General features: G+C 42.7%; 1 long non-coding RNA gene across 2 annotated transcripts in view; it reads left to right on the top strand.

Moving 5' to 3' along the window:
• The first annotated feature begins 9,755 nt into the window (after positions 1 to 9,755).
• LOC144328892 (uncharacterized) overlaps positions 9,756 to 19,870 on the top strand; it is a 30,794-nt gene continuing 20,679 nt past the window's right edge. Inside the window, exons 1-2 of one of the 2 annotated variants that reach the window (XR_013394256.1) lie at positions 9,756 to 9,969; positions 10,072 to 10,178. This is a non-coding gene — a long non-coding RNA (uncharacterized LOC144328892). The remainder of the gene's footprint in view (positions 9,970 to 10,071; positions 10,179 to 19,870) is intronic. The other variant, XR_013394255.1, reaches the window with a different exon arrangement.

Below are 19,870 nucleotides of genomic sequence, written 5' to 3'. Positions count from 1 at the left end.
TTAACTTAAAATGCATGTGAATATTCATGAGGGCTTTTTAATTTTAAAAAATCAAACCAATGGAAAAGTGTGGAGAACTGATCTCTGTGAAATATGAAAAACTGAGAGAAACAAAAAATGACAGATTTGCCCACCCCTGTTTGTAGCATAGATGTACTTTGCCCCTCTTCTTCCTTCTCCCCTTCAATGCCTTCCCCCTTTTTCATTTTTTAAGGGAAATGTTGTAGTGCCATTGTTGCAATCCAGTTTAAGGGCTCATCCACACTTACCTTTTTGCCCCAAGCTTTCTAGGCACAGGTCTGTATTTTAAAGCTATATATATGCTCCACCACCCCCAAAAGCACTTTCCCCATGAAAACTTGCTCTTTAACACTGAAGTGGAACAAATGACAAGTTGGGGTTTGTGCAAATTGCTGTTAGCTCCAATTCAGCAGTAAATAGTGGGTTTTCATGGGCAAAGTGCTGGGGAAAAGAAAGAAAAAAGCATGCATAGAGCTTTAAACTGCAGACCTGTGCTTAGAAACACAGCACCAAGGGAAGTCTGGCTGAGCCCTAATTCAGACCGCTTTAGACTCACCCACTGAAAACCAATGGTTTATGGTTATATTATACAGAGGCTCATGACCCACTGGTTAGGCTGGCAATACAATCACCTTAAATGGCCAAACTATTTCTCCTCAGATAACTAAATGCGCCAGGAACTCTATTACCAGTTGACACACAGAGAACAGGGCTTCCTCTGTAAAACCGCACACATTCAAAGGAGGCATACTGGAGAAAGGTGCCATTATATGAAGGGGAGTAAATTTCCCTCTCGTGCATATTACCATAGTTTTCATGTAGAGATGTGTTTATTTTAGGTACTCCCATATCAAAGCAGTGGTTCGCGTCAAAACTTACCACCTCAGAGAGATGGCTAGTTTCCTTTGAAATTACACGTCACCTCAAGGGGCTTCAATATGTAAACAAAATCACGAGCCATATTTAGAATAGGAGAAACAAGCTGTAAGGATGCATATTATCATTAAAGGAGTTCCAGTGATGTGTAGTTCACTGTCACTTTCTGACATTTGATTCCTTTCTCTGACTTGTATATAACTAATGACTTGTCATTTCTGTCATACTCAAAATTCTAGTAAAATGTGGAGGGGGCAGAGATTCTTATCCAGTTAGTAACCATAGTTTATCCTACCGGTACATACACAATTAACACCAAATTATTAATTCACAATTTTCACCTTGTGCTATCGAATTACATAAGAACTTGATCACAGCGTCAGGAAAAAAGCTCATAAAAATACCGTACCTTCTAGAACAGAGGTTCCCAAACTGTGGTCCATGAGCTTCATGCTGGTAGCCAGTGACCTAAGCCTGGGCTTTAAGCAATATATTGTTTCAGTCATGTTTAGCAAAGCAATCAGCATTTCCCTTGTCTCTTTCATCATCTTTTACCTAGCCCTAGCTGCAGTAGCCACAGAAGGCAGGTAGCTGGCATCCACATCAGGATTTATGTCTATTCCCGCACTTTCTCTCATTTGGTGTTGGTTGTTTGTGTGCCAAGGGCCCTGATTTGAAAGTGGCTGATCTCTAAGCTCTTTGTGCCTTTGCGGGTCAGAACAGACACAATACAGAGTGTCCAGGGCAGCTGTTTATCAGCTCCATCTGGTACACAGGCTAAGACCCTACCTGCCCGCAGACTGTCTCACCAGAGTGGTGCATGCTCTAGTTATCTCTCGCTTGGACTACAGCAATGCACTCTACATGGGGCTACATTTGAAGGTGACCTGGAAACTACAACTAATCCAGAATGCGGCAGCTAGACTAGTGACTGGGAGTGGCTGCCGAGACCATATAACACCAGTCTTGAAAGACCTACACTGGCTCCCAGTACGTTTCCAAGCACAATTCAAAGTGTTGGTGCTGACCTTTAAAGCCCTAAACGGCCTCGGTCCAGTATACCTGAAGGAGCGTCTCCACCTCCATCATTATGCCCAGACACTGTGGTCCAGTGCCGAGGGCCTTCTGGCGGTTCCCTCGCTGCGAGAAGCCAAGTTACAGGGAACCAGGCAGAGGGCCTTCTCGGTAGTGGCACCCGCCCTGTGGAACACCCTCCCACCAGATGTCAAAGAGAACAACAACTACCAGACTTTTAGAAGACATCTGAAGGCAGCCCTGTTTAGGGAAGCTTTTAATGTTTAATAGGTTATTGTATTTTAGTGTTTTGTTGGAAGCTGCCCATAGTGGCTGGGGTATAAATAAATTATTATTATTATTATTATTATTATTATTATTATTATTATTATTATCTACAAGATTAGGTTCTAGCCTCATACCCTGATTATTCAAGGAGGACCAAGTTTCCTGACACTATGTGTAAACAAGATTTTCCTTCGGTGGAGAATCAAAACTCACCAACAGCTCTTTCCCAGCTCCTCTCTGTATATTCTGTTTTATGTTGAATGTTTTTCCCTAGCCCAGCTGAAATTGTCCCAACCATTCATGAATATTAATCCACAGATTAAAAAAAAATTAAAAATGCCCAAGGTGAGTTCACTTGCCATGATAGCAGGTCCATCCCTTCGTACTTGTTCATGGGTCTCTTTGAAAAGCTATCCTAGAAATCTTAAAACGGAACACTAACCTAGTACTCAACTCTCATTGGCGAGGTATGCATGGAATATAATAAAACATGAGACACTTGGTTAGGATTATTGACTTCACTGCAGCGATGACAAGACAGATCAGCTCCCCTAGTAAAACCCTAGTTTGTAAACAAGATTCACAACCAGTGAAGGATCCCTTTCCTCTAAAATCATTTTGATATGTTAGCTTTTGCAATCTGCTTTTTAAAAAATTAAAATGTGGGTTTATCGTAAGTAGTTTGAGGTATTATGCATGATGGGCATTATAAAAAAAGACTAATTTTCCGCAATGCCAATCGATAGCCATCATTTTACACCTTGTATTTTACTAATTGCAACTCTATGTTGTGTATGTGATTACGTGTTCAAAACTAAATATTGATCAGCCATTAGCCCTCTTAAATTGAGAATAATAGCATAAATCCAAGTTTCAAATTCAAAATCTAGAAGCTCCATTAACAATACATTTTCTGGGATTTTTGTAAAATTGCATTAGAAAGAATGGCCAGGAAGTAGAATTGCGGAGAATAGGTCAACAGTGGTCATGTGATACTAAGAGCCAGTATAGTTTCACCAGGCTCCATAAAACTACTGAGTCTGTCCTGAACAGCACTGCCTGCCACCCAGGCTAGCAGTGAGGCTGCTGAGCACTTGCCTTTTCAGTACAGTTCTCCAAAATGGCAGCCAATTTGTATGTGTCAGGTAAAGCATCATTAAGTTGTCTTAAATGACTACGATTCTTTTAGAATCAGGCAGGACCTTAATGTAGCAGAGGAAAGACTTATGTCAGGCTTCCTCAAACGTGGCCCTCCAGATGTTTTGAGACTACTATTCCCATCATCCCTGACCACTTGTCCTGATAGCTAGGGATCATAGGAGTTGTAGGCCGGAGGGCCGAGTCTGAGGAAGCCTGACTTATGCCAAGGAGACATAAGATTGTAATTCAGGCTCAGCTTTAGCCTCTGCTTTTGTGTGAGTGAGGTTAAGGACCACAACCCTTAGAATTTAATTGATATCAGTGCTGTCCTCCCAATTGTCAACATCCTCATGGATGCATGAGTGAGAGGTTATCCACAGTACATTATTCTTGGCTCTGCTTATCTTCAAGACCTCCTCTTACAGTACTTCCCCCTACTTGCATTCTTAAAATGTTTGTGAAGATTCAGTCTGGTCTTTGCAGCAGGTGAACAGACACACAAGACTGAGACATGCCATCTCAAGTTGTTTGTGGCTGTTTGCACATTACCACATACATCTTTCTCTAGTTTCAGGTTAAGCAGCAGGGCCTTTTATCAGGGAAATGGCATGGAAACATGAGAGGAACTTAATTTTTAAAGCCATTGATTGATACTTGCTTGACAACCATAAACCACTGTTACAAAGACGTTGAAAACACAATCTCTTTGAAATTGCTACAAAAATCTAGAATACAAACGTGCATTCATGAACTGCCCATTTGGAATTCAAATAAATAAATGAAAGTACAGTATGGGGAACCACCATAAACTAAGCTCAGACTGCATTATCTGAACCACCTTTTTTTGCATGGACCTCGTTTTTAGTTTGGATTAGGATGGCAAAAATTCTGTAACTCAGAGAATGTTGTTCAGGCATGGTCAAACACTAAGGGACTGAGCCAGTTGCCTGCTGCATCCTCCCCACCCTTTTCTGCCAGTGGGAGGTCCCCCTCCCCTTTGGCAGCTCTCCCATGAACAGATTAGCTGTGCTTGCCGCATAGCACACACCAGGAACCAACTGGATCGGCCTTTAACTTTCTTCCCAGTTTGGATATTCAATTACCCTCAAGAATAATTATAGCAATCCTATATCTAGAAGGGTAATTTTATTTCCTGTAATTGCTACTTCACTAGGATTTGCTCTTCTGGCATTTGTTGTGTAGCGATGCCAGTTGCATGCAAGGGCAGATAGTTATATCAAAAAGCAATGTGATTTGCAGTGCTTCCATATATACATATATATATTCATAGAAGCTGTTCTAATTTTTCTATTAATTTCACATGTCCCAATTTCCCCAGGGTAGGAGAATAATAGCACAAGAATGTGTTTTGAAAAGTGCACCCGCCTGTAACCCTTCTGCGAGTATTGAAAGGTACTGCCAATTTTACTGAAGTGGAATTTGGACGCTTCTTGCATGGGGCAAATAGCAACTGGAAGCAATAACATGCAATCATGCACAATGTGAGGATAAAAGCATCTGTCTGGACTGGAGACAAGCTGTGTGGAATGTCTGCCACTCTTGTCCTCAAAGTGAGGAGTGATAGACATGATTGTCATTATGAGTAAAGCTCCAAGCAGAGAGACCGACAGCATTAGTTCATGGAACAAGCTAACATCCATGCCTCTCTGTTTAAATGTAGACTAGCAACTATGGCAAATGGTGATTTTAAACATAGCTGACTATAACTGAAGCCTGGATTGTGAACACATGCCAGATCTTGAAACTCTGCAACTTGTGGGGTGAACATGCAGCAATAATGTTTGGGTTACCCAGGCCAAACCAATATAATATGGTCTCTGGGTGGGAATGTCACTGCCAATTCCTATGGCTATTCAGGGCTAATATGGAGAAGAAGAGAGGTCGAAGAAATCACATGGTTCCTTAGAAATTTCCTCAAGCTTTCTTATCTACCATTTTTTAGTTATGCAGAAACAGAAGTCTATGGTGGTTGCCATCCTCTTTACTTCATTTAATACATTCACTCCTGCAAGAAAATACATGTCCATTATGGGTTTTAGCTTTAGCAACCCACAGAGTGGAAATAGTGCAAATAGAAGGTAATGAAATTATTGTGTCTTCCTTAGCCCTGGCTAACTTTGAGAAGGGGTTTGTATGTGTACATGTGTGAAATACTGTGTACCAAATCAGGCCCAAAACATATTCAGGCATGATGTTTACTAGGCAGCCTTTTTGTGTGTGGTTTGCTTTCTCTGTCTCTCTACAGCAGTGTTTCCCAACCTTGTGCCTCCAGCTGTTTTTGGACCTCAATTCCCATCATCCCTTGCCACTGGTCTTGCTAGTCAGGGATGATGGGAGTTGTAGTTCAAAAACAGCTGGAGGCACAAGGTTGGGAAACACTGCTCTACAGCATGGTCTCACAACCCAAATTGATAAGATTGGCAAAGTGTGAAAAATTATAGTTACTGTGCATGGTAAATGTAGAGGTGATTCCAAAAAATGGTGGAGGAAATAAAGCAGAAGTTAGAATAATGCCCTGCCCTGCATATTTTACAAACTACTCAGAATTTTGATAGAATAATGGCTAACAAGTACCTCCAATGATGCAGAATCACAGCCTGCCTAAATAGGAAGGCATCTATATTGCTGCAATGTGTTTTATGTGGGGCTGCCTCTGAAGATGGTTCAGAAACTTCAGCAGGTGCAAAAGATGATAATGCCTTGTCTTGCCTCAGTAATGGGACTGGATGGGAGCCAATAAACTGAAGCTCAAGTTAGTGGGTGGTTCCCTAGACTGGATGGGAGGTTGCCTGCTCTTGATGGAGTTACACTCCCACTGAAGGAGTGTGCACACAGCTTCTGGATCCATTGTTATTCACTGAGGCTCAGGTGGCCTCGGTGGCATGGAGTGCCTTCCATCAGCTTCAGCTAGTGTCCCAACTGTGTCCCTTTTTGGACAGGGATAGCCTAACAAGATATTGAGTGTATGGTGGCTCCATAACTTTGTACAATTCTGTTTAAGGTTAGTACAAACCACTGAGAGGCGAATAGGGATTTGCAGTACCATCTCTCTATTTGCTGTACACTTTACAGTCGAGGAGTTCCTAAACTAATTGCAGTGAAGTGGTATTTGTAAGTGATGCAAAGTAATTACATGTCAGTAATAAATTGTAGAAATTGCAATGTGCGCATCTGCCAGCAGCTTTTGAGTCAGCAGCAAAATCAGCAGATTGGTACTAAAAAAGAGACCATACTGGTCAGTGCCCATGGGCCATGGTTCAGGAAAGAGAATTTGAGTCATAGTAGCTGGCAGTGTTCTCTGTCTGGAGCTCCTGAGGCTCTTAAAATCAGCTAGCGCCTCCCCCCCCCCCAAAAAAAAATACTTGATTATTTGCTGCTAATAATAATTATCCCACATTAGAAAATCAAGCAACTGGAGTAAGGCCCAAGAAAAGCAAAACACCAAGACTTCATCCTAAGATATTGCTACATGCAACCCCAGTCTCTGAGCAGCAAGAGATTCCGAGGGTTCCTGCACTTTCCCAGAGTTCAGTTTCCTAGGAATGAGGGTCAATGGAGACCATGGTGTTCTTAGGATATATGGTTTTAACTACACATGTACAAGCTGAGCACAGGGTGAGGAAGCTCACACCCCAACAGATCTTGCTTCCTTATTAGGTTCCAGCCAAGCCCCAAGTCCCAAACAGAACGGACAAGCTCATAACAACAACGTGCATAGGAATCCAATGCATGTTTACTGAGAAGTAAGCCCTATTGTGTTCAGTGAAACTTGCTCCCAAGTACCTGTACATATATCATTGACCTTAAGGAAGTTCATGGATGGAAAGGGTCCCTTCCCCAACAGAGACTCTGTGAAAATCTTTCTGGAGGGTTGGGAGACCTCCTGGACAATGTGGGGTGCCGCATATTAACTTCCATGAACTTCTTCACTCCTTCAAGCCTGATTTGGGGGTTCCCTCAGCAGTTCCTAAGCCTAGCTCCTCATTGTTCAGGAAGGCCCTCGACCCTCCAGAGGGGCTTTTCAGAGAAGCACAGGAATACAGGGGAGGCCAGTCCACCTATGAGGCCAGATGGGGCAACTGCCTCAGGTGACGGGATCCACGGTGACAACGCATCCCAATGTTGATCTCCCCCCTGCCACACCTTGTTCCTGATAAAGATCTTCCCACATCTCTTCTTCCCTGAAAGGGAGGGGTGTGGCATTTTGTGGTCCGCCTCAGGTGCCAAAATGTGTTGGGCTGGCCCTGGCTTGTTGGCTGGTTATTGTAATTCTGCAAGGGGTAAACTGCAGCACCCACAATTATTTGAGGCAAAGAATGTGCTTTATAGGTATTGTGTGTACACAGCCTTAGTCATAGGAGCCAACTCCTAGGGGCTGATGTCCCTTCAAACACCCCCCTCCCCCATAAAATATGTGAGGGGGCGCCCCCCCCAGGTTGATGGGTATTACCATTCACATGCTGTGTGTGTGCTGCCCCATGTGATCCAATATGCAGGGTGGGGCTTTCCTGGTCCCCCAATATTTTATTCAAGTTGACAACCCTTACCTTAGCACAGGGGTATGGGAAGCCACCTCTTGGAACCCTTGTCATTTGGGCTACTTTGGTTGCAGTCCTGTGCATTCTTATTTGAGAATGCATCCCAGTGGAACTTCTAAGTAACCATGCATTGGTCTGGACTGCTTGTATTGAGCAAAATCTACAAATGCTTGACATAGCTATAAAAATATGTCTACTCAGCACCTCTTTCTTAGCTGCCTATGGCAGCCACTTCTTGATAAAAATGCATTTTTATCAATATATGAGCACTGGCACCCCCGTTTTACTAAAACGAAAAAAGAGAAGGAAAGCACATTTTTAAAACAAAAATGTTGTGGTGTCCTAATGTATCATTGGTGCAACCATACAAAGCGAAAGTGTCCACAGTTCTTCAGACTGCTACGAGTAAGCAGGAACATCTAATTGGGATATAAAGCATGTACAACTGCAGAATAAGGCACTATATGGCAGGATGTAAGCTCTGAGAAGAGATGTACAATAACCACTAAGCATGTCAATAAGTTTTATGCAAACTCACATAGTATCCTTCAGTATCCCCACAGATCTCTCAGCTGTGCAGAACTCACCAAATATGTGATAAATACTTATGTGAGATAACGCAGAAATTCTAAAGGTGGAGCCATTTCCATCTCTGCATCTCTGTCCCAAGATAAAAAGCTTCATTTGTTGAATGCATTGGAGACCAACCATTAAAGGCCTTGCTGGAAAAACAATGGTGGAACTCCGAAATAACAGTGCTTGTAACATTCTGTCTACATTCCACACTGAAGGCAACAAATGTTAAGATCTCTTGATTTACACTTTTAGGATGAATACTGGATACTATTGATTCCCTCCCCCTTGCCCCACCACCCCACATTTATGGAAGACCATTCAAAGAGTGGTCACAGCGAAGTTGCTCTGGAAAAAGTATTATTGTTGATAATAGTTAGATAGGCATTTCAATAAACAAGGGGATTCCAACAGACATAAAGAGGGAGCTTCAGAATAAGCAGACGATCGCCTTATAAACATTTTACAAGCCTCTGACCAATTTTCTACACTTGCCACTTCATACAATAATGAAAGAGAAAGAGGGAGGAGAGGAGGGAGGAAGAAGAGAAAGAGAAAGGGATGAGGAAGAAAACAAAAAGAGAAAGAAAGAAAGCTAGTTTCAGGCAGTGTGTTAATACTGGCATTTATTTTATTTTATGCTCCCCATAGGATAGGGCTCTAACATTCCCAACTCCACCTAGGTTTGGAGCAAACGACCCAAAATCTCCGTCGCATCTAATTAATGGGAGATTGGCAATGTCTGCGTGAACACCCACCCCCTTTCCTGGTACTTATAAGACAAACAGCAATTAACCTCCTGTGTTGGGGGGGGGGGGGAGGATGAGATCCGCACATGATCAACCATGCTTGGTGGATAAGTCTGTTGGTTGTTGCCATGGCTACAGAAAGCTAGTGGAACCCAATGAGCTGTCTGCAGCAGTGCTGAAAGGACCAGCCATTTTGCGGGCGGGGGGGGGGGAAGGGGAGTAAAGAGAGTGTTAGCATATTATGCTGGGCTTTAGCGTGGAGTACACAAAGCGCGCGGGGGGGGGGGGGGCGTAATTTATTGCGAGGAAACTGAAGAAACGAGCCCATTATGGGTCTAATTAATAGAGCCGGGAATGCCTCCCAGCTGCCATTTTGACAAGCTGCCTATCGCCTCTGCTCTCCTCCCCCCCCCCCCCACCACCCCCAGCTGAGAAAAGGTGGAATGCAGCGTGATAAAGGGTACATATCTCAGTCTCGCGCGCGGGCAGGGGCTGCTTTTTGTGTGTGTGCGTGCGCGCGCGTGTGCGCGTCTTGTTGGGGTGGGGGCTGGGTGGGAAGCGAGGCTCCTCTGCAGTTATCTCCACAGCTCGCCGGCTGGGCTCTCAGAGCGCGAGCTGGTGACCCAAAAGAAGGGTGTTGCCCTCTCCTCACAACATTGATCCTGCACGCTGCCTGCCCGCCTGCTGCTGCTGCTGCTGCTGCCGTCGCTTCATGCAAAACACACCCCTAGCTGAGAGCAAGCAAGCAGGTGTGCAGCTCAAGACGAGCTCTGTCTTGTGGTGTGTGTGTGTGTGTAAGTGTAAAAAAAAAAAAAAGCCCTCTCAGGTTTGTATGCACTTCCTATTAACAGATTGCTGTCTTGGGAGCATCTGGCTGTGGATTTAGTCGGTGAAGGAGGTTGCTGCTGCTGCTGCTGCTGCTGCTGCTCGCGCGCGCCTGAGCTGCTCGGCGAGAAAGGTAAGCTTTTGTTCGCCTGCTTCCAGTTCGTAGCCCTGAAGACCCTAGTGGTATATGTCTGTATGTATATATTTCGCTTGCATTAAGTTGTTTTAAAGAAGAGAAAAAAGCCGTCCATGTTGACTTTACATTCAATTGCCCGGGCTATTATTTATTTTGATGTGTATAGTGGAGAGAGCCTTTCTTTCAAGACACAGATAATCGAACTGTCAGGCTTGGGCTACTACGGCAAGCGAGCAGTTGCTGTTGGGATCTGTGTTAACTCCCCCCTCTCACTTCGTTTCCACATTCAGAGATGATGATGTGCATGGGGGGGGGGGGTTTCCTCCTTTTGTACCACCACTGTCCCAACTCTAGGAAATCATCAGTATGCCCCAGGACTTGGGGAGAGTTTTTAAAAGTATAACCATCTGAAGCCCTTGAAACCCCTCCATATTGCGGTGTTGACATTCTGCCCGGCGTGAATGTTGCTATATAACTAGATTGGAAGAGCACCGGCCACCCCTTGCCCTCTCCACCACGGCTCTTGCATTGCATTACATTGCATTGTTGTAGTATGTAGGTCATAAGGGAAAAGAGGCGTTTGCACTCGTCTTGTGGGCTGCACGCCCCGTTGCTGTGTTTGATTAGTTTCTGATGGCTGTGCTGTTAAGAGGCGAGTAAGGTAGGAGAGAAACAGTTCACACCTCCTTTTCAAAGAGCTCCCACAGACCCACACTCAGGCACACACGGAGCACAACACACCCATTGTGCGCCTGAGTTGGGGGCTGGATTGATATAAAGGAAGCCAGTTCTCCACATGGACCACAAATGCAGCTAGACTGGGGTGGAGAGCGAAACTCCTTTGAAACACAACCTCGGTGGCAAGCTGCATGTTAAGAGCAATATCGGGGACAAAGGAAATGAAAGATACACACATGGAATGTCTATAGACCTTACTGAAGCAGAGTGGTTCTGGCATATGTCTAGGTGCTAAACGTATAGGCTTTTGGTTTCTTGAAATAACTCGTAAAACTGATCAATAAAACCGCAATCTGTTGACATAGCGTAAGGCAGATAATGTTTAAATTATGGTAAAGGAGAGAATTGTACTCACTTCAGGTTACTAGTAATAGGTGGCTGTTGTTTTGCCAGAATGCCATCATTTTTGGCTGCTTAGAACGTTGTTGAAAACCTGGAGTGCCTTTCATGTTTTTATAAAATTCCATGCTTTCTCAAAGCACTACTGGATAATCTTTAGAATATACTTAACATAATAGAATCGCTGCTAGATTAAACATTGCAGACGGCTGCACCGAAGTCAATAGGTAAATTAGTAACAAAGGTAGTATTATGTGTTGGTGAAGCAATAAAGGTGCCAAAGTCCAATACATTTTCAGATGTCTTTTCCGTATGTATATATGAGCATTTATTAAATGCGATTGGGAAATGCTGTACTCAGGTGTGCACAGAATTACACATTCACATTTAGAGTCGCTTGTCTACCGAGTCCTTTGCAAAGCATCTTCTATGTTTTGTGTTGTTTTTTAGTTTAATCTCCAAGCACTTAAGTTACTTGAACTGGCCTGTTTTATATTTCTTGTCTTTTGTTACACTTCAAGATCTTTCAGATATAGGACCTGACTGCCCCCCCCATCCCTTTTGCTATGATGTGTCATTCATTCATAGTATCACACAGATTCAATTTAACAGGTATTTATTGATTCTGCTCTGTGTCAAGTCCACTGTTAAACACTGAGTGCTGCTTCACACAATGCTTTTTTTAAAAGGATGGCATTTTTAACAGGGACTAATGTAAGTATTGTGTGCAGATCATAATGAATGAAGTTTGTACACACAAGTTGCTCTGTGTGTGTACACAGTGTACACATGCTGGGATGTGTCAACATTTAAGTTTGTCAGAAAATTCCCTTTTCCTTGCAACTTCATAATGTATGGATTACCTTGTGTTAAAGAGTGTTCCCACAGGATTCCAGAAATGGTATTTGAATGGAGCTGTGCTCATTGAAACATACCTTCAATTTAAACATGGATTTCTTCTGCTTTTAATAGCACGTTGACCTCGGTCATAAGTAATACACTGGAGCCTTAAGAGCTGTCTGCACATTCAGAAAAATCTAGTCACATAATCCTGGAGGACCCTAACAACTCCAGAGACAAATGTGGTTTAATGAGGGAAAGATATGTCAGGAGAGATGGGGGGGGGGCTCCCCTCTGCTAAATTCTCAAACATGTACAGAGGGCTTCAAGAAGAGTAATGTTATTTCTTCACTTCACACTGGATTTGCAGACACTTGGAAGTAATGGAGAATATCCTCCTTGCTCTTTTTTTTTGAGTGCCCTCAAAAGCATGGCACAAAAGGAACCAAGTAGTTAATTGCATAGTGGGGAGAGCAGAACTGTGCCCAGAGGCTGCACCCACTCTGTCTGTGTTGCTTCATCTTATGAATTGGAAAGGGAGATGTCTGCAGAAGGTAGCTTGCTATATGTACCTAGGCTTCCCCTGCTTATAGTGTGGAATTAGGGTTCTGTGTTGTGGAGTGGAGCCTAGGCACAAACAGGCGACTTACCTTGTACAACTCGTTTTGCCCAACTCATGGATTTCAAGGGCTGCTGGGTGCGGCAGGCAGGCAGAGCCCCACTCATCCCTTGACACAATTGTTAATCTTGTGGCGGGAACACCCAAATAGGGCTCTAGCCGCCCAAAATAGGGGTCTAGCCTCTGTTCATCAAATAACTTGGGGCAGTGGCACAGGTGATCAAAAGCAATGTAGTTAGGCCCCTAGTCTAGCTCAGCTGTAGTATCCAAGCTGGACTGGAGTAAAATTGCCCCAGGCGTATGGGGAACAAGCGTAACAAGGCAGAGCAGGGAGGCAGAGATTTCATTCCATTCCCTTGTTTGCTCTGTTTCATGTAGAAAAGCAGATGGTGCTACCTGCTTTTCTGTGCCAGTGCATCAACCTTTAAATAAATATATGTAACTGCCTCATCATCTCTAGTTCTTTTCTTGGCAGTTGGATTGAAAGGCAGACTTGTTTTTGGGAGGCCAGATGTTGGCAAGCTGATCAAGACTTATTCTAGAGATGACAAAAAATGATGGCCAGTACACCTTATTGTTACTTTTATATTTTGTCTTTCCTCAAAGCAGTTCAAGGCAGTATGGAAGGTCCTTCACACATTTGGGGGAAATAGTCTCTGGGCACTCAGGAGTGGGGGAACCTGTGGTTCTCCAGATGTTGCCTGGTTGGTAGTCAGGAATGATAGGGGTTTCAGTCCTAATAGTATCTGGAGGTCCACATATTCACCATCCCCATGGTACAACCGTAAACCACTGAAACCGATGCGGGCGGCGCTGTGGGTTAAACCACAGAGCCTAGGACTTGCCGAACAGGTCGGTGATTTGAATCCCCGTGACGGGGTGAGCTCCCGTTGCTCAGTCCCTGCTCCTGCCAACCTAGCAGTTCGAAAGCACATCAAAGTGCAAGTAGATAAATAGGTACCGCTCCAGCGGGAAGGTAAATGGTGTTTCCGTGTGCTGCTGTGGTTTGCCAGGAGCAGCTTAGTCATGCTGGCCACATGACCCAGAAGCTATACGCCGGCTCCCTCAGCCAATAAAGCGAGATGAGTGCCGCAACCCCAGAGTCTGTCACTACTGAACCTAATGGTCAGGGGTCCCTTTACCTTTAAGCCACTGAAACAAAAGATATTTAATGCAGTGTTAGCAAGATGATACAGGTGACCAGTTTATCATGCAGCTGCATGCCCAGCTTGGTAAACTGCCTATTGGTAAATAGTCATCTGCATTAATTAATTCACTTGATGTTCCCTATTGTCCAGCACTTGTTGTGGGAGGGCACTAAACTGACATTTAATGGAATGCCATTCATGTCCAGCTTTCGTACACCTGTAAGTTACAGAAAGGCAGAACCTACAGCAGCTGTTCTTTACTGACAAGAATATGAATCTTATAATCTATATTTGTTTGTCAATATGCTCATTTTAATGGACAGTAATTTACAGATATTTGTCTAAGGCCTATTTTTCACTGAGATTGTAAATCTGTCTTGACTGTAATCCATCAGAATGCAGGTGGGATCTTCACATGCACCTCCCTAACAACAGCAAAAAAATAAAAAAGAGCCCACATGCAAAGGCTGAGAAGGCTATGCTAGAACGCTACATCTCCCTGACATGCCAGTTCTCAAGGTGGAGGAAATTTATGTGCATTGGAGGAGCATTCAATCATGTTGAGCCCCCCTTCCACCCCTGCAATCTTGAAGTAGTAACACAGGTTTACCACCTGCAGTGAAAACTGGATGTGTGTCTCTAGCAGCTGAATATACAGAGCTCTGAAAGCAAAAATTTGACAAATGATCACGTGAAATATCCCAGCTTTGGCAGTATGGTGCTGTTTTGTAGCAAGTTCAAGTCACACAATGTGCAGGAAATAAAGTATTTGGATCTCAGGATATGGTGTAAGATCCAGTGTTAGTCATACTAAGGTTGATCCATTGTAAGAAAGGGATTTGACTGATGTTCATTGATTTCACTCTTGAGTATGACTTGGTTGGGTATCACCTATGGTCTGGAGGCACATGGGGTCATCATCTGGTTGGTGACTGAATGATTGGCTGCCTAGGAACTACTTTATATGCCAGTCTTTCCAATTGCTCTTTTGTGTGAGGATGGCTGTTGTGTTTTGTAATACTTCCTTCTGTCACTTGGTGCTCCTGCTTTGCTAGGGTTTATGAACAAGACAAGCTGTGCTCTAAGTTAAGGCAGTAAATGGAATGAAATAAAAACATAAACAGATTCCCATTCAAAAAGTACACAGATTTAAAGCTAACATGTTTAGTGTTTTGCTACCAGGCCACAGAAAGAGAACACTGTCTCCATTTATGATTACAAATTTGCTTTTGGCTTCTTTACTGAGGACCAAACTACACATGACATTAAATGTGTGAAAGCATTTACTCTGCATGTTCTGTATTCATTAAATATTGGCTGCATGGTGAGAAGAGCGAGCAGAAGTGGGGGACGCAGCTTGACTTGTCATTCCATCAGGTCTCAAATGCAAATGAAGAAGTTGGCTTATGTTATCACTGTTGTGGTTTCTTTTCTGTCTCTGTTGACTTTCCTGCTCATCTAAGTGGATTTGCCATTTGCCCAGACTCTCATACACCTGATTATGGGAATGCATACAATATGTCAAGGATGGGGAATCTGTGACCCACCAGATATTGTTGGGGCATAATTCCTGCCATCTCTGTCCATTTGTCATGCTGGCTGGGATTAATGAGAGTTGGGAGTCAATCAACACCTGAAGGGTCACAGGTTCCCCATCCCTGTGATATGGGCATGCAAGATGTCCCACTCATTGCCATGATCAAATTCTGACTCTGTTGACAGACAGATGTCAAAGCCATATCTTTGGATCATATGGATCATACTAAGTCTGCCTGTATTTTTACAGTAATCACAAAAGTGTGTTGAGAAATCAAGTAAACAGCACTGGAAAATATATGTTTAAAAACTATTATATGATCTCTGTAAACATGAACATTTTAAATTTATGTTGGAGGCATTCCCATAATTCACTCGAAGGTATGATTCAGGGTTTTTGTCATCAACCAATGTCTCCTAATAGTGATCTTACTGTAATTATATATACTAATAGCAAACTCCTTTGAATGTGGATTCTTAGGTAGCCCAAATTGCACGTATTTCCATTCCACACATGAGATATCGGCAGGCTGGGGGGAATGGGGGAATTCCAAAGCTTGCAGAAATACAAAAACATAAACAAAACAAAACCCAATATCTTGGAGGGGAGACAAAATATTTGATGGAGTACGTTTTCCAGTATGTCCCAACATGGCCTTTGAGAACAGTGTGGGAGGCCTCTTGGTGGTGATGCCAATAAGCCTTACCTGTTTGGTGGTAACACCTGGAAGTCCCCTAATTATGGAACTCCCTCCCGTGGAGATACGATTGACAGTCGGAGAATTTGCCTTCTCATAGAACTGCTACTGCTTATTGAATTGCTTGTGCCCTGACAGGTAATATGTCACATTCAACAAAGCTACAAATCAAGAAAACCCAAAACAAATATGTTTTTTTCCTGTTCATGCTGAACTTCTTACTGTTGAATTTTTTCTTTCATTTGAAAAACAACTTGTTTCTGAACTGTACACCTTTTTAACAAGAAAGAAGCACTGATTTGGGTGCAACTGTGGATTTGATGTTTTCAAGTCAAATGTTACACGTTTCATCTGATGGGAAAAGAAATTCTACTTGAAAAAGCTGGAGCATATTCTTTTTATTTCAGTATTGCTTTGCTGAAAGATCTTCCCCAAGACTTTATGCAAAATTATGAACACAAATTATTTTTGTGTGTGTACAGTTGTCGTTTACCTTTCAGGTTTAAAAGAAAAGCATTGTGTTTATATGACACTTCAATTGCCAAGTTGTCAAAGGTGTGGGATATACAGCATTCACCCTATTATCTCAATAACAACCCTGTGATTGTTAATCTGCTATCAAGATTCCTTTAAATCACAACTGCTTAAAATTTATTTTGTATCCCTATAAATGAGTTCTTAAGACCAACATGCTTGAGTGAAGGAGGACAGCAAAAAAGAGTGTGTTGTAGAGAATAAACAGAATCAATATCAGCAGTGCTCATACTAGAGTGGGGGAAATGGAACAAAGCCCTGCAGGCATATAAAAGCAGTAAAAGCAATCGATGGTCTGTTAATTTATAGAAGCTATAGCTTGCTATGAGAAAATAACAGCTATGACTGAAGGTCAGAATAGATGATTGAGTCCTTGGAGTTTAAAACAGGATCGGTTTTAAATATTTCGAGGAATGAAAATCCAAAACAATTCTAAATTCTTGCTAAACAGAGGAAGGGTGTGTTTACAGAGTCTGAAAGAAATACTATATATTGAGACAGAAGCATCAGCATATGACTACGCTGATCATTAACTGGTTTTAATATTCCAGGAATATGGTCTCATGTGGAGAATCATTCAAGTGGGATATGTGTAAGAATAGGTAAGGATAGAAACACTGTGGTTAGATTTGGGTTTTAGGGTTATCACAGAATAAATACTGGGAGGCCCAGTATACACATGGGATGGGAATGTGAACCCTTTAGAGGAGAGGAATAATTCCCAGTATGAAACCATGTAGTCTACAGACTGGTTCTCCACCTTCATCATTTGAAAGGATTGCTGAATTCTTGGCAAAAGTAGGGACTAAAGTTGTGATAGTGTGCATATTTCTCCTGTTGTGAGCCTTAGTGGGGGTCTTACATCTGGGACTTTGGGGCCCAGTGTGCCACAGTCCCTGCATCACTTGGGCTAATTGCATGCAAAAGGAATGGTGAACCGAATCTTTTGCTTTACGGTTCAACTTCTGCAAATGGCTGGGCGGTGTGCTTCAGCTTTCAAGCCCAACAGGGTTGGGTGTCCTGATGAGCCAATAACGGCCCACCTGGCTTGGCCTTCACTCCTTGGTCTTGAGACTGAGCTGCTGTACAGTGGTACCTCTGGTTAAGTACTTAATTCGTTCCGGAGGTCCGTACTTAACCTGAAACTGTTCTTAACCTGAAGCACCACTTTAGCTAATGGGGCCTCCTGCTGCCGCCGCGCCACCAGAGCATGATTTCTGTTCTCATCCTGAAGCAAAGTTCTTAACTTGAAGCACTATTTCTGGGTTAGCGGAGTCTGTAACCTGAAGCGTATGTAACCTGAGGTACCACTGTATTCTGTTTGGGAGCCCTACTTCCTCACTGCCCTGACATGTCTTTAGGAAAGCTAATAGTCTCCATCCTCCTCAGAAGAGTGAAAAATATTGTATAGGCTGCACCTTTCATTTCTCCATTGATAGCAGAAACTATTCCCCCTCATCAGCTGTATGATTTCATTTTATTGTCAATCCATGGTATAACAGTTTTAAAAGAGTGTAATGATAACTGTGTGAATTCATGGGGCATAGTGGGAGGAAAGCACCCAAAAGAAGTGTGCCTCTGTTGACCTACAAAATGAATGAATGACAATTTGACCATAAATAAGTCAGTCTTCTAAGACCATAGCTTTGACATACTTTGGCGCACACAGTTCTTTGGAAGAGCTCTTTTCTTTAGGAGTCAGTTTACAGATAGGGTATCATGTAACTTGACCTGCAATGGAGATTTCGATCCCATCTTTAAACAAGCACAAGAGAGAGTTTTAATTCCCGTTTTGCATAGCTGTACAGTTGCACGTGTTTTGAACCGACACAACATCTGATTCACAGAGACGTCTGGTAGCTGATTTATGGTTTTGCTTACACACAATTCCAAGATTCAAGACACATACAGTATTCTCAGGACTACTAGCCCTAGGAGAAATTTCTGTTGAAGTCTGCACCTGTTCACGCAGCACATGTCAGCATGAAATACAGTCTAGTTGTATGGTGAAGCATGGGGGGGGGGAGCATAGTAAGTTAACTGCTGTAAAATACAATATTGCATTCTTATGACAGTAAGACTTGGATGTCTAGAGAGCTTAAAATTAACTGCTGTTTTAAATGCAGCAGATGCTGCTTTGAAGTCAATTAAATATATTTTAGAAAGTTTCCTAAAAAGTGAGTGCATTGATATACATCGTCTAAAGACTGGTGTGTGCGTTTACAAAATCAGCTAGTTGGCTTTAACAGTTGCTTTCATCAGGAATTATTTCTTAAATTGGTGTGCAGGTCAAATTCAGTGGTAATAGGACACTGTAGTTAAGTAGGTACAATATTTCACTTTTTTAACTTATATACTTCTTGCATTTGGTTTTCTTCACAGTATGATCTTTTTTCTTTTTTACAAATACGCCCCAGCCTTTGGTGGCATTTGCATCAATTGATGTGGCTTTCAATAAAACCAGCGTGGGTTTTTTCCAGGGGGTACTCAAGAATATGCAGTACCGGCACCTTTTCTGTTGTTGTTGTTGTTGTTGTTGTTGTTGTTGTTTTGTTGTTAAAAAGTGTTGCACTTACTGTAACAACTTCATGGTGAGTACTGGTACCTATTTTTCTAGATAAAAAAGCAGTGAATAAAACAATCAAATAAAATACTTAAAGCAGCAACATATGATGGATGCAGGTTCAGCAGCAAAAAATATTCTAAAATGAGGGTCTACCAAATTTGTAAAAAGTTTCTGTCCTGCAGACAAATGCCTGCTGGAAGGTTTAACTGGGTGGTAAACAATTGGAAGGCTGAAGGGGCTCTAGCTACTATTCAATAATCTGGATGAAACCACAGAAATGGCCTCTTGCCCCCAACCAATGGTGCCTCAGCTATGAGCAGGAGGCGGATTGCAGTCAATTATTCCAAATCTAAGCCATTTAAGGCTTAAAAAGTAACCACCAGTTCTGAATTGTTCCCCCAACAGTGGAACTGTTGTGGAACAGGTATGCATGCAGGTCTCACTAGCTGAGCTCAAAGCCTTATCCAGAAAATCATTTGTTAGGCAAGCATTTGCATAATGAGTCAAAAATTTCCATTGATTCCTCTGGGGAGATTTCCCAACCACAGAATTTTTGCCCCCAAAGTGATAAAAATACCCATGAAAACCCTCTGGAACCTTGCAAAAAGGCAACCAAAGAAAGAACAAATGCCTACCTTATCCTCTGCCCCTTTGCAATGGGGGGGGGGAGA

This window comes from Podarcis muralis, chromosome 9 (genome assembly GCF_964188315.1).
Source record: "Podarcis muralis chromosome 9, rPodMur119.hap1.1, whole genome shotgun sequence".
Lineage (NCBI taxonomy): Eukaryota > Metazoa > Chordata > Lepidosauria > Squamata > Lacertidae > Podarcis > Podarcis muralis.
The sequence above is the reverse complement of the archived record's forward strand: the minus strand, read 5'-3'. Positions and strand labels throughout refer to the sequence as shown.